Source organism: Saccostrea cucullata, unplaced genomic scaffold (genome assembly GCF_032062105.1).
Source record: "Saccostrea cucullata isolate Sc308-1 unplaced genomic scaffold, CSIRO_AGI_Scuc_v1 ctg4425, whole genome shotgun sequence".
Taxonomy (NCBI): Eukaryota; Metazoa; Mollusca; class Bivalvia; order Ostreida; family Ostreidae; genus Saccostrea; species Saccostrea cuccullata.
The window spans coordinates 71,120-83,893 of record NW_026940218.1 but is presented as its reverse complement, the minus strand read 5'-3'; positions in this window follow the sequence as shown (position 1 = coordinate 83,893).

Below are 12,774 nucleotides of genomic sequence, written 5' to 3'. Positions count from 1 at the left end.
GTTTTAGTTCTTGAAGTCTTTTCAAGCGTAGAGAAGAATCGGTCACGATTGTACAAATACGTCTCGCCATATTGTATGGAATGTTCCTTTTTGTATGTGACGGATGGCAAGAGCGAAAGTCCAAATATTGATGGGTATCTGTTTCTTTACAGAATAGGTCTGTAGAAATATCCTCTCCGTTTTTTATTAAAAGTATATCAAGGAAAGGAAGCGAGTTACGATTCATGTCACTTGTGAAATTAATTGAATCGTGTAACTCATTAATGACCGAATGGAATTTTGTAAGATCCTCTTCACTCTTTGTCCAAAAGATGAAGCAATCATCCAAGTACCTTTTCCAGTTCTCTTTAATGTACTGCGTAAATTCTAGATCAAATGTTACCGGCAAAATGTTGTAAAGTTTTTCTTCTAAAAATCCCATTACTAAACAGGCATATGTAGGGGCGACTTTTTAAACCAAAACTGAATTGCAAATGAGATTATGTATAATTCACAAAATTTATTTTATTTCTATGCTTTAATTATACATTCTTTAACTGCGTTGAAAAAGTTCATGCAGCCGCTACCACGAACTACATTGTGACGTCATAATGACTTAAATTTTCACGACGTCATTAGCAACGTTATTGACAACGTTTTGAATTTTTCATAACTGTCTGAAGAGCCAACATGGCTGAAAGCGCTAACAGTAAAGATTTTATTTAATTTGGACTGCAGCATTCTGTTTTTATTTATTTAAGTATATATATATATATATATATATATATATATATATATATATATATATATATATATATATATATATATATATATATATATATATATATCCAATGAAAAAAAGTCAGAAATCACAAATCTCGAAAATTATTTTTACTGTTAGCGCTTTCTGCCTAATGGCTCTTCAGACAGTTAAAAGTTAAATATAAAATTGCTTAGTAACGTTCATAAGCACGACGTCAAGTATTGTCCATTGTGACGTCATAATAACGTTGAAAGGTAGCATTATAATTCGCACTGTTACAATCACTTAAATAAACCAAAAAACAAGTAGAAAATAACTTTAGTTAAAACTGAAGTAATTATTTTCTGTTAAGTTTTGGGTTAAATAGTTTAATGAAGTAGTCTTCCTTTGATACTCTAGATATTTCACAGTCATTGTGCATTTTATAAAATGGAAATAATTTAAATTTCCCTTTCCCACAGGTAGCAAAGTGCTCACTGCACGGCGTATTCCTTACGCTAGGGTCCCATATATACATGTATATATATATCCAAATTTGAAAATTTCACAGTGTCCGGTTTTTATATAAGTAAAATTAAAATAAAAAGGCAACACAGATTAAAACGTTAGCACTTTCATTACATCTACAGACTTTTTACAAAAAATTTTAATAATTTTTTTGTAAAACGTCTGAAGATGTTATGAAAGCGCTAACGTTTTAATCTGTGTTGCCTATTTATTTTAATTTTATATATATATATATATATATATATATATATATATATATATATATATATATATATATATATATATATATATATATATATATATATATATATGTCCGTGTATTGCAAACAAGAATTGAAACATAATTATAGGATTAAATAATATCATCCAGTCGAGAGAATGTTAACCGAAAAAAAAATCCTATTCTGGGCCTGTGACCTTTCATTGATGCTTCTCTTTTATTATACCCGCACTTTCTGAAGAAATTTCGGGTATATTGTTGTTACTCATGTCCGTCCGTCTGTCTGTCCGTCCGTCCGTCTGTCACACTTTTCTTCCCTGAACTCCTCCTACATTTTACACAGTAGCTTAATCATCTTTTAGGAGATGGTTGGTGGGGTCATGTAGATGAGCAGTAAGGGTTCCGAATTTTGTTTTTGCCCCGGGGGGTCAAATGGGTGTCGAAAAATGACGTTTTTTATGCATAAAGACCGTCTTCCCTGAACTCGTCTTACATTTTACTCAGCAGCCTAATCATCTTTTGGGAGATGATTGGTGGGGTCATGTAGATGTGTAGTAAGGTTTCCGAATTTTGATTTTGCCAATGGCGGTCAAATGGGGGTCAAAAAATGACGTTTTTTATGCAAAAATCCCCATCTTCCCTGAACTCCTCTTACATTTTACTCAGCAGCCTAATCATTTTCTGGAAGATGGTTGGTGGAGTCATGTAGATGTGTAGTAAGGTTTCAGAATTTTGATTTTGCCCCGGGGGGTCAAATGGGGGTCGAAAAATGACGTTTTTTATGCAAAAAGCCCCGTCTTCCTTAAACTCCTCTTAGATTTTACTCAGCAGCCTAATCATCTTTTGGGAGAGTTCACTCTTTTGAAATTTTGGTAAAACATCAAGGCCAAGGGGTAAAAAATCATAGCATGTTGGGAAACATCTTGTTATTGGTAATGTACACGTGAAATGTGAAAGTCGTATCTCTTCTCCATCAAAAGGAAATACATTATTGAAAAGTAAGTTAAACTTCAAGGTCAAGGTCAAAGAGTCAAAAAGTCGTGATACATATGGAAAGGTCTTATCACAGGTAATATACATGCTTGTATAATATGAATGCCCTTTCATTTATCTTTCAAAATGTTCAATTTAAAACAATTAATTTGTTTTGTACAGTAGGTCAAACTTCAAGGTCATGGGTAATAAAACTCATAGTGTATTTAGAATGGTATTGTCCCATTTAAATACTAATATACATGTTTAATATAAAAGTCCTGTCTCTTCTCATTCAAAATATATGACCATGATGACCAAGGTTAAATTTATTGTGACAGATGGACAGACTGACAAACAAATGAGATTTAATGTCCCATACCTTTAGCGAAAATGGGGGACAATAAATGCCCTTGCTGTTCTTGAGAAGAAGATTTATGTTGGAAAAAGTCCCCTGCATATTTACATGTAAATTGGTTGAAATTGGCCCAGTGGTTCTTAAGAAGTTAAGAATGTGTAAAGTTTGCAGACAAACAGATGGACGACAGAAAACAGTACATTTCAGAAAACAGTATGCTTGTAAATAGGTAATCAAGGTGCTTTGGGTAGCAAAATAAAGCTAAACTGGTATATCTGATTCATCCGCAGAGCTTAGTATATTTTAATATGCAAAACCTTTTCAACTCTTATAATAATTATTTTTAAAATATTTATATCACCATGTCTGATTCAAGGGAGAACTAGAGATATGACCAGACGTATATCTGTCGAATATAAAATATGTACATGTATACTGTGTTTTTTTTATTAATTTGTTTGTTTTGACAGCAACTGCTATAGCAGCTTTTGGCAAAGGTTGAAGTTTCTCAAATGTAAGTCAAACTCCAAGGTCAAGGGGTCAAAATTGTTGGTATCAAAGGGAAAGTCTTGTCACAAGGAATACACATTTGAAATAAGAGAGAAATCCCTATTACTTCCTCACCTGTTCAAAACTTATTGCCAAGGTTAAAATTAAATTGGGTTCAACTCTACGGTCAAGGTCAGAAATATTTATACCTGTTAAAAGTTCACGATGATTACACACGTTAAGCATGAAAGTCCTAGCGCCAACTTTCCAAAACTTAGGCCAAGTTTAAGATATTTTTCTTGTAAAAGTGGGTCAAACTCCAAGGTCAAGAGGTCTAAATTGGTAGTACCCATTAAAAGGTTTTGCCAAAAGAAATTTACCTATGAAATATGGAAGCCATGTGTATAGCCCAATCTACTTAAAACTTATGGGCAAGGTTAAAGTTTCTGTGGACAAACAAACAGACATTAATACAGGAAACAAAATATGTATATATGGAAAAATGTCATAAGATCAGGTACAGGGAGTCAGTGGCTAGGGAGATCAACCCCCCCCCCCCTGGAATTTGCAGTTATTTAACTAAGACTATCTACTGAAGAGAATAAAAATGATTTTGGACATCCTCCCCCTTAGAAAACATGGACCCCAGCATCACTGTTTTTATTATTATTTTTTATTTGCTTCTCAGGAAATCTTGGGCTGGATTTTTTTTTTGACTGAGGTGTGACACCCCCCCCCCTTTCCGAAAAAAAAATTTCTGGATCCGCGCCTGTATATACTGAATGTCCGCAACGGGAGATTACTTGACAATGTGAAATTTGTCGACTGTGGCATGCGATGATCTTTGACCCTTTTTGAACTTCAACCTAACCATTTGCATTTATCTATTTTTATGCAATCTATACTAAATCTTGTACTTACCGAATGTCATAGGTCTTGTCAACGAATTCATGAAATATAATCCATATAATCCAATTAAAACACAAATGATTTTAACTGACCACACTGCACCGTCAGCATGCATGTGCTATATAATATCATTCGACAAACCTTTGCTGATTCTGTCGCCTTCATTAGATGAAGTATGAATCGGCCGAGGTGTGTCGAGTGGTGATATCTAAAAATATGATAATGGGTGACGCAAACCCAATGTGAATGTAGAAATTTTCAATAACTATTAAAGATGTTCACACTTAAAACTGTTTAGTACAAGAACAAATTTCAAACTATCATAATAAACGATGTTTTAACATAACTTTGCCATCTAGGTCTATTTTTAAAAAAGTGTGAGAGAGGGTGTGTGTGTGTGTGTGTGTGATGGGGGGGGGGGGGGGGGGGGGAGATAGGCATATACAAATTAATTGGGTTGTATTTTCAATGGTTTTTTTCCTGACCAAATACTAAAATCAGTTTGCACATTTTGATAAATTCATCAAAAACGCTTTGTACTAAAATAATATTTTATGTCGTTCAGAAAGTAAATTTTAAAAGTTCCAAATTATGGGCAAAATATTTATCAGAATCTAATTAAGTAATTTACTTCATTAATTAAATTCTGTTATTTCAGACTGGTAATGAATTAAGTATACAAAATACATATATGAGGCTCATAGATCATATGGTCACCTGAAAATTTTATGCCCAATTTGACGAATACATGCACGTTGATAATTATAGAATTATTTTGACTTTTTCCTTGGAAAGTCCAATATGAAGGACTGTGTATTTAGAGGCATTAACACCTTAGTGCGGGTACATGTATTACTGTCTCATGACAGCATCTAGTTAACATTAAAAAAAAACATGATCGAACTGCGTCCTCCCGCTGTATTGTTTCTTTTTATTACGCCATGGATTCTTGACAGATTCTGAGCATTTAAAATTAATAAATTTGGAGAAATCGAATAGGGACACTTAGTACATTTGGTGTTTTGGGGAGCTGGGCATTGTATATATAGATACTTTATATACATTATCTGTATTCTTTGTTAAAACCGATCTTTAAAAATTTGGTGCCGGTGTAAAGACGAATAATGACCCCCATCGAATAATGACCGGGGGGTCATTTTTCAACGACAAAAAATGACCCCCACCCGTAGAAAAAAATCATTTTTTGTAGAAAAAGGGTCCTAAGGGGTCATTATTTTATATGTTAGTCCTATAAAATAATGACCCCCATTGAAAAAAGACCCCCTTTAAAGTGATACAAAATATACACTCTTTGATATCTTTTTTTTTACAGCCAAACTTTTTTTGACATTTTCGTAACCAGAAAAATACGAAAAGTCGTATGAAATAATTAAGAGATTCACGTAGTCTTTCAATACTAAAATTGTGTTTGAATATAGATTGTTTAATTGTCAAGTAAATAAAATTTCTTTTTAATATTCCTCCTTATAATGTTTGCTTAAAGAATGATATTCCACTTGTTTTTAGAAATCAAACCATGCAAAAATCAGGTTTAAATACTCTTTAATAGGAAAAATTAAATTTTCCGTCATTTTAACCTTTAGTTTGTTTAAGTTTGGCAAATCCTATTTGACAATGAAAGAGGAAGAAATTTTTATCCCCCCCCCCCAAAAAAAAGAACATTACGTTAAATCAAAAAAATAATAATAATAATAATAAATGAAAAGCAGAAATATAAATAAAACTCTATACCTTTCAATAATTCTGAAAGAGGCTCTAGATAAAATATTGAAATGAAGTTAAGCCTTCACACAAGTACTATCATATCATAATTTACTTCGCCATGATTAAAGCATACTTTAAATGTTGGTGGAGGTATACTTGAAAGTATTGTGGCAAAGTAACAGTTAAAAATAAGTAGAATAGTAGATTATTTTTAGCTTATTTTTAATTCCTTTCTTATAGAAAAACAAAGGTAGGGTGGGTTTTTTTTTGCTTTTGTTCAATATCGACTTCCTCCTAAATAAGAAAGGGGGTGGGGTAAGTATAAGACCTTAAAATATGCTCTGTAAACTATGGGCTAGTGTAAAATACACAGTCATTCTAATGCAAAAACCATACATGTAGACATAAACTTTTGATTTAGTACACAGTATTCATTACATTTCTTTTAACGTAGAACCTACATCGTATGACATCATAACTTGTAAATGTGTTTAACCTGTGCTAACCCATTAAGACGTCATAATTAATTCAATGCCACTTTTTCCCGTACTTGACAGCTTCAATAAAATGGTAGAAAATACTGCATTTTTAAATTCACAGAATTCAATCATGCCAACATAATCTTGATTCAATTCATATATTTTTTGGTTTATAATGCTTAATGGCAATATATTTCTGGAATAAGAGAAAATATGTAGGCACCTTTTATATACTAGATCTAGACCTGAAGTTGACAAACCCAAGACTATCTAGTGTAATGAAATTACAATGTTCATACAACTTTCGTAATAATTTGAATGGTATGTAACCATTTTGAAGGAATGCATAAATCGTAAGAAATCTTTAGTTGCCAGCTATATAGTGTAATATCTTGTTGAAAAGTGTCTAAGTCAAAGATGTACGTGTTGTAGATCGTTTGATCGTGTGTACATTTTTGTGATATCGATAATGAAATGATGTGCATTCCTTTTAACAATTATTTGTTACCTATTCATGTTTTTGGTGTTTGATTACAATTTTTCTATTAAATATGATCTTTTTAAAGAAAAAGTACAATTTCTGATAAATATTTAATCTGAAAGTAACCCCAAACAGTCATTTAATTATTAAATCCCGTGTAAGTGCAAAATGGTATCGGTAAATAGCCTATCTTTCATTAGTTAGAGGGGAAAGGTATATATTTTAATCATTTTTTGTAATCATTTGGCTATGTTCTTCTGTTCTTCATCATATTGAAGATTGAAAACATTGTGACAAAGACGTCTAAAAAATATTTACAAATATAGGGTGAATAATTGACTAAAAATAATAGAGTTCATTTGACTATTTTTTTTAATGGTGGACTTATCTTTTATGTTAATTGAATAAAAAAGAAATTATTCTTGATAAATTATTGTTTAATATTATTCAGTTTAATAAGTTTATAAACGACGATGTTTGAAGAAATATTTTTGTGATTTTTCATATTCCCTTTATGACAAGTACCCCTAAAAATATTTGAAAATGTGAAGTCGCAGTATGTAAATACCCTACCAAGTTTCACAGCCTGTTCTAGATGAAAAAACAAGGAAACATATCATGATATCTTAACTGATTGATAAGCAAGTACTAATTTATCATTTTGAAAAGTTTGAAAATCTTGTGACAATTAAAGACTTTTCCGACATAGGTTCTACCTTAATTCTTGTTTTACTCCACCCTTTTACTCAGTTCTGAGTATATTTTTCAGAGAATTTGATACGAAAATCAGAACAAACATTTTCATTGTTGTAACGTCTTCTTTATAATGTATATTAATATGAAAAGTTAATTGAAGACCATTTCTTTTTATGTCCCGTAGTCGAGGATTCGGGGGTATATAGTTTTATCGTGTTCGTCTGTATGTCCGTCTGTCTATTTGGCGGTTTGTTTGTCCGCAAAAACCTTAACCTTTACCATAACTTTTCATTTATTGGAGCTATGACTTTCATATTTAATATGTATATTCCTTGTGACAAGACCTTACTTTGGGTACCACCAAATTTGACCTTTTGACCTTTACCTTGGAGTTTATCCCATTTTACACAAAAATGCCAAATTTTTACTTTGGCCATAACTTTTAAACGGTAGATACTAGTACTCTCAAACTTCAAATATGTAGTTTTTTGGCATTACCTTTCATGGGATACTAAAAACCTTGACCTTTTGACCTTGACCTTGGAGTTTTCCGTACTTATGATTTTTTTTTACCTTGGCCATGACTTTTGAACGGTAAGGGCTAGGGTATTCATACTTCACATATGTAATCCTTGTTACATTAAACATTTTCTTAAGAAATCATCAACTTTGACCTTTGAGTTTGACCTACCTTTCAAAAACTTATCCTTAGCCATTACTTTTGAACAAGTGGTGCTAGGGCTTTCCTATTTTGCAGTTGTATTTCATGTGAGAAGACCCTAGTTTGGGTAACAATATATTTAAATTGCATTTAAGAAAAGTTTAATCTTCGTTATGTTGCCATACAGGGGCATAGCTGTTTCACAAACACATCTTTTTATATATGAGGATCTGCGGATAAGAGATGGATACCTCAAAGCGTAACAGACGGACGGACGGACATCCCAATCACTATATACCCTCCCGCTTTTCAAGCGAAGGATATAATAATATATAATACTGCTGATTTTTTCTGTCAGTTCGATGATATCCACCATCAAAAAACAGTGTTTACCTAACCCTTAAGGCTTGATAAATCTTTTACTCCTTTAGATTCTGAATCATTGCATTTACCTTAAAATATAGCTATAATTGTATAATGTTATGAGATCAACATATCATCAGTTTATTCCCAATAAGCTCAGGTGAGCATTTTTGCCAATATGCTTCTTTATCCAATTTTTTTTGCCCCCTAAAAATTTTAGCTTTAATCTACTGGGGGTCATTTTTCTACGGGGGTCATTTTCCTTCACGTGGGTTCTGCAAATTTTGAGGGAAGTGACACTTTTTCTACGGGTAAAAGGGTCATTTTTCTACGTCGAATAATGACCGGGGGTCATTTTTCGCTGTCGAAAAATGACCCCCGGTCATTATTCGATGGGGGTCATTATTCGTCTTTACACCGGCTTATTAATTTAATTTCTCTGGAATAAGCTGTTTAGCTAAAAAAAATCGTACGTTTGTTTTGTGTCATTGTATGTATTCAGTGTCTGCAGAATTGTCTTTTAAGGTAGAAATTAACTTATCAACTGGAACATTATCACCATTTGATATACACTATGTGTATAAATTACGCACTAGTGCAATAACATATTCAAAAATAAGATTCGACTTTGACGATGAGGATGAATTGACTGATGATATGATTGACAGGACAGAACACAAAAAATCTGATTTTAGGGAAATATTTAAACATGCTGAGCAAGTAAGGGAAATCCCAGGAAGGAACTTGAGAACATCTGTTGGGATTTTCTTGATAAAAATAAAATCAGAACTCTCTATCAAGCTGATGGCACCATTTTAAATATTTCCAAGTCCAGTCTACGACGTGCCATTTCATCAGTTCGGATTGCCCTTCTCAATTCCTTCGTCCCACAATACCTTGGCTTTGAGCTTGTGACGAGGGAGAGAATTATATCAGAACATACCCGTCCTCTGGCTCATTTCCTATTTGGTGATCAGGAAGAATCCCGAGCAGTCCTGGAAATTGATGGCACGAAGATAATCCTGAAGAGCGATAATTTCAAAGGAGGACTTACAGTCCATATAAAGGACGGCCATTAGTGAAACCGATGGTGATTCGTTCCACCTCATGGTATTTTCTGAGTATCCTGGGCTCGTACTAAGCGGATTAAAAAAAATAATTATGCCATCTTAAATCATGCTCTGAAGATAAACGTTGACAGCATTAGATTAGGGACTGGGTCAAGGAGGAGGATGTTTTCGTAGTTGACCGAGGCTTCAGGGATTCACTAGAACTTCTCGAGGACATCTTTCCTGAAAAAGGGTGAGAAACAGCTCTCCAGTGCAGATGCAAATTCTTCCAGACTTGTTTGAAAGGTGAGCATATTGAATCTAAAATTTGAATAAACTCAATTAAATATTCCAATAATAAAAAATATTTTGTGTCTTCGAAGAGATGAAAAAAAAAATCTAAAAAAAAAAAAACCCCACACATATAAAAAATATCTTCTTCCTTATACATGTACAACATGTTGTAAATTTTGAATTAACTACGGGGAGGTAAATGCAAAATTTACTTATCATATTGTAAATTTTGCATTTTCGAATTCTTCGCCCAAGTAATTAATTAACAACATTATAATGCACAAGAAACTTTTCTAAAATGGACTTATATAATATTTTTGAAAAATATATTTTCAGTTGAGGTGGGTAATAGAATCTTCAAATGCCAGGATCAAGAAATGGCAATTTCTTAACCATGTTCTAGCCACAAACAAGGTGAATTATATACTATGCCGTGGTTACTAAAAATAGAAATTTCTGTTAAAAACATTCAAAATGCTACTTATCCTACAGTTTAAGTCTGATTTCAACATAACTTGTTACACAAGTAGACTACATGAAGATATATAATTCCGTGAATCGGTTTTTGATTTAGATGAAAGATGTTGCCGTGGTTACTAAAATTAGAAATTTATGTGAAAAACATTCTAAATGCTACTCCTCCTCCAGTTTAAGTCTGATTTCAATATAACTTGGCAAACAAATAGAGTTAACTAAGATACATAATTCTGTGTATCAATTTTTGACTGATGAACTGTGTTGCTTTGGTTTCTAAAAATAGAAATTTGTATAAAAAATTCAAAATGCTAGTTTCGGTCCTATTTCAACGTAACTTGGCACACAAGTAGACTACACTAAGATACAGAATTCAGTGTATCGGTGTTTTTGATTTCGATTTTTATATGACATATAATTTATAATAAGAATTAAACAATGAATGAGAAAGCTCGCGTTCTCCTGCACTTGTGGACAAGACACCCCCCCCCTCCAAAATCCATCCCGATATTCAACACTCTGCCTTATTGGAAGTTTTTCTCACAAACAATATTTATTACACTTATTAATCATGTTTACGATAGGAATAAATCGTGAAAACCTAAAAATAATCGCTCCACAAAAGATACCCCTCTATTCTCGACTTGTACATTCCGATAATGCATTGCGGCGGATGTTGAGGTCAAGCGAGGTCAGGGGTAAAACATGGCGAAGCGTCATTAGAGACTCGGTATCCATTTAGTTCTTTTGCCACTTTTAAACACTAATTCATGTTCTGAAAAAACTCTGGATCTTCTGGATATGCATCGTCGCAAACCACGGCCAAAATGTACGATCCTCTACCATCCTGGCCGTGGTTGAACGAGGAGAGAATTCGTAGCTCATTAAAATATTGACCAATGCGAGTAAAGCATAGTCGGATGATGAACTTTATCGCGACCTTTCAATGTCCAATCGCAGTATAGGAAATATTTATTGTATGCTGTTGATGTCAGTTGTTGATTTCAATTGCGATGGAAACAAAACTTGCCGGTTACTGAATATGACGTCACAATAGAGAAGCGTACATATTCAAGATTACGACGCTTTTCGTGATCAAGCAGCCACGAATAGGAGAGAGCTATATGCGGACTCCGGACCGTGGCTTGAGACGATGCTGGAAATGTTTAAATGTGCATGTTACTCCATGGGGTCGATGATGATTACAACCGTACGTAACACAAAAGTCATTTTGCTCACGAAAACATCTGTTCAAAAGCTATGTAAGCATGGTATGATGAGGCCTAGCTCAGTAGCTGAACAATGGCCAGATCCAAAATCCAGCTAGAAAAACGGGGAACAAGAACAAATTCCCAGACCTCCATTATTATCCACAAGGTAAGAATGCAACAATACTGAAAAAAATCGACTGGATTTTGAATACATATGTGTTTTATACATGTTTACAACTGTTTCATGTACTGCATTTAAGGAAATCGCTGTCTAGTTTGTATAGTATTCTTTGGCATCATCGAAACACAGGGACGTAGCAACAAGGGGGGGGGGGGCATTACCTTACATTACCTTTACTATAGAAATAGAAAATGCTCATTGAAAGAATCCCCCCCTCCCCACTTTTTCCCATAGTATAGTGATATCAAGGAATTGAAGGAAAAAATTGGAAGTGAAAGTAATTTTTGAAAAAGTTGGCCACTTCCCCCATTTTTTTTAAAAGGTTAATATATATATCTAAGTAGATTGTATGATATTTTATTTTTATTCATACAGGTAGGGAACACTTAGTAGAAGGCCTCCTAATAAATATACAAGATCTTATAAGCCAGTATCAGCAACCTCATCTTGTTTTCCAGAAAGAACAGGTAACTAATATGTTTATTTGGCAATAAGACTGATTTAACAATTTTTCAGATATCAATTAAAAGAGTATTATTATTTAAGGAGTGATTATTAAAAGATGTACTTCACAGACTGCGGGGAATGAGTTTAATGCTTAACTTTTTTTTAATTTTAGTAGAAACTGCATCAAAGGCTGATGAACACCCAACAGTTACTGATGGACAGCATGAATTTGACCAAGAGTCATCTGCAACTGTTAATAAGGCAATACATAAATATATATATGTATATGTACATATTTCTATTAATATTCAAATTTATGTTTGAAATAACAGACTAAATCTAAAAAAATATATATATACACCAATTGCAAATGTATATATCTGTAAAAGTTTGTTTACTTATAAACTATCTTTTAGCAAATATTTTAAATATTCTGTGGATTGCGTGCAAGATTAATTACTGATTACTTTCTTAATTAATTTAAAAGGCACAAGAGAACAATGGTCATGATTATTT